The following is a 2,975-nucleotide window of genomic DNA, read 5'->3' on the forward strand; positions in this document are numbered from 1 at the left end:
AATGTTTGACCAAATTAAAAAAGAACCATATTCATACAGATGGAAAAATCTGTCAACAGTAGTATACTAAAAATTACATTTTATATTATAGGGTACTTCTTTTGTTTCATAATAGGGCTTTATGTCTGTTGTTTTGTTTTTACAACACTTAGGGAGTTTAACAGACTGGACCATCTATAGCAGAGAATAATCTCTAATGGACTTGCTCAAAATTTAAAACACTCTGCACTACCAACAAGGTTTCCACAAAGGAATGCATTCATCTTCTCTGGTCCGCTCTTTCCATGATAACTTTCTAAACTGCATCGACTGCTGACACTGACAGAACCATGGGTAGGGGAAGGTGGTTGGGACTGACAAGCATAACAATCCTCTGGACTGATCTTGCATGCGTGCTCAGTCGCTCAGTCGTGTCTGACTCTTTGCAACCCCATGGACTGTAGCCCGCCAGGCTCCTCTGTCCATGGGATTTTCCAGGCAAGAATACTGGCATGGGCTGCCATTTCCTCCTCCAGGGGATCTTCCCAACGTAGGGATCAAACCCCTGTCTCCTGCATTGGCAGGCGTGTCCTTTACCACTGAGCCCCCTGGGAAGCCCTTCTGGATTGATCACAAGGTACTAACTTTCCCTGTTTTTAGATGATATACTAAGTTGATCACCAGATGAGCAGATGAGTGGAATTTAAATCTAGTGCTGGCGATTACCCAGAGGAGTAAAGCCCCTATTATGTTTGCTGACTGATGATAAAATACTTAAAATTCCTCTGAGACAGAAAGGACTTAACAAGGTTTAGTTCAAAACACTTCTTACTGACTTTTTCACTCAGTGGACAGTGTTTATTTAATACCTACAAGGAACTAAAGTTTTGATACTGATAATTCTTAAAGTTTTCTTTATAATTTAGAATCTTCTTATGACATACTTTGGACTTACAGTGTTTGACATTGGAGCATAGGAACTGGCCTGTACTTTATTTTCTCCTAGGCTAAATGACACTGTCTTATAAAGGAGAAGAGAACATCTTAATCTCAGACTTTTTAAAGATGAGTGCCTGACTGGTACTGTATGAACTTTCAGTATACTGTGTCCTGGAATAAGCATGTAGTACTATTTCAAGTCCTCTCTACTGATAATTTAATGCTGCCTCTAAATTTAATGCCTATTGCCTTTTCACCAGAAAGCAGTTTTTACTGATGATAATGATGATGGTCATTAGGGCCTTGGAGACTTTTAAAAGGATCTAAGGATGAATGAATAAATAAAAACCGTGATGACTCATTCTGCACCCTGTGCCATTAGTATAACGCCTAGCTCAGCACAGTTCCTCTCCCCCACAGAACTGTACTCTTTAAATATATGTTAAATTTCTTGTTCAAACAAAATGAGTATAATTTATTCAAAAAATATTATGATATTGTGGATTGTCTACAATTAAGTAGGCATGCTGCAGAAAGGAAATACATTTAATCAGGTGATTTTTTTCCCTCTAAAACTAGTCCTTATAGAACAAGCCATCATATTCTGCTTGGCTGTATGTCTGATCTTTTCTTCCTGATGAAAGGAGTTTGTTCTTTGCTGTATTTTCATTGCTTTCTTTGTCTTATGTTTTAAATATATTAAAGTATGTCAAGTTGAATTTCCTTTTAATATTGCTTCAGGTTACATAGGGGAAAATAGGATACTGGGACTTTAGAGTACCATCTTTTACATTATTAAATTAATACAGATTAATATTTCATATCATATTCATAAAATGTGAATGTATAAACCCTGCCCTTAAATGCTAACATACAGGTACAAAGAGAGATGCCCAGAAGTATTTTTATGGAGGCATATGTAGTATTTCTCCAAAACTAGAGTTGTCCCAAGGTGGCTTGTGATGGCCATTATGGTGCATTTTATTTCACAAAGGATTAAACTATGGAAACCTCAAGGCTGCAAAAAGATTTAGTTATGCTCATTAGGCACTGAATTTATTAGTATAGTCTCTGTTTTTCCCTTTATGAGCCAATTTCAAAGCTATTGTAGGCTTTCTAATAACATGTGGAAGCAGCCACTTCTTTAATTTCCACACACCTATTTCCCCTTCTTGCAGCAGACCCTGGAGTAGTGAAAAGGAAATGGACTCAGAATGCAGATAATGAGGATTCTATATCTTACCATCCCCTAAGGAGCCAAATGACCACTCTTGGCGTGGTGATCAGAGCCACCTGTGACTCACTCTCTTCCCCATATTATAAAGAAATACTAATACCACAGGATTGTTGTGATGTAATTGTTTTTACTCTGTTTTTCTGCAAAAAAAAAAAAAAAAAAAAATCAACAACAGACTGAAGAAAAGATGTTAGTTAGATTATTAGAAACTTTCTTGATTTAGACAGATTCTATACATTAAAATCTGTGCTTAAACAGAAGATAAATGAGCAGGGAGTTATTCATCTTAAGAAATATCTGATATAAGAAATAATGCATTTTAAAAGCTAACTTCCATAAAATGTTCAAAACACAATTCAATTTGTAAATAATGAATTCAAATTCACCTACAGCAAGGCCTGAGGTCCAACTGCATTTGAAAAACCACTGAGGTGCTTTGCACACAATTTAAGCTAATACAATAAAGGAATAGTATATCAAATTTGGATTGACCACTCTGAATCAAATTCAGTCAGTCTTATTTACATGAGGCTGGTCCAAAGAAAACCAAAACTTCCATGGGTCTGGAAGAGGGAGCACTTCCATGGGCCTGGGAAGAGTGAGAACTTCCCATTGCAATCCAAATTGGAAATTAACCAGATGGTTGGATACTAGTTCTGACTCTTGACCGTGACTCAATGAGAATAAAGTGCCTTTTGGTTCAGACCTCTTGTTTGAGGTAGCCAGCCACATGATGAAATATGCCAAGTGCACATTGATAGTTTCTGTCTCTTAGGTGGATAAATCAAAGCCATATTAGTAAAATACCTTTGGAACATAA

Source organism: Odocoileus virginianus, chromosome 6 (genome assembly GCF_023699985.2).
Source record: "Odocoileus virginianus isolate 20LAN1187 ecotype Illinois chromosome 6, Ovbor_1.2, whole genome shotgun sequence".
Lineage (NCBI taxonomy): Eukaryota > Metazoa > Chordata > Mammalia > Artiodactyla > Cervidae > Odocoileus > Odocoileus virginianus.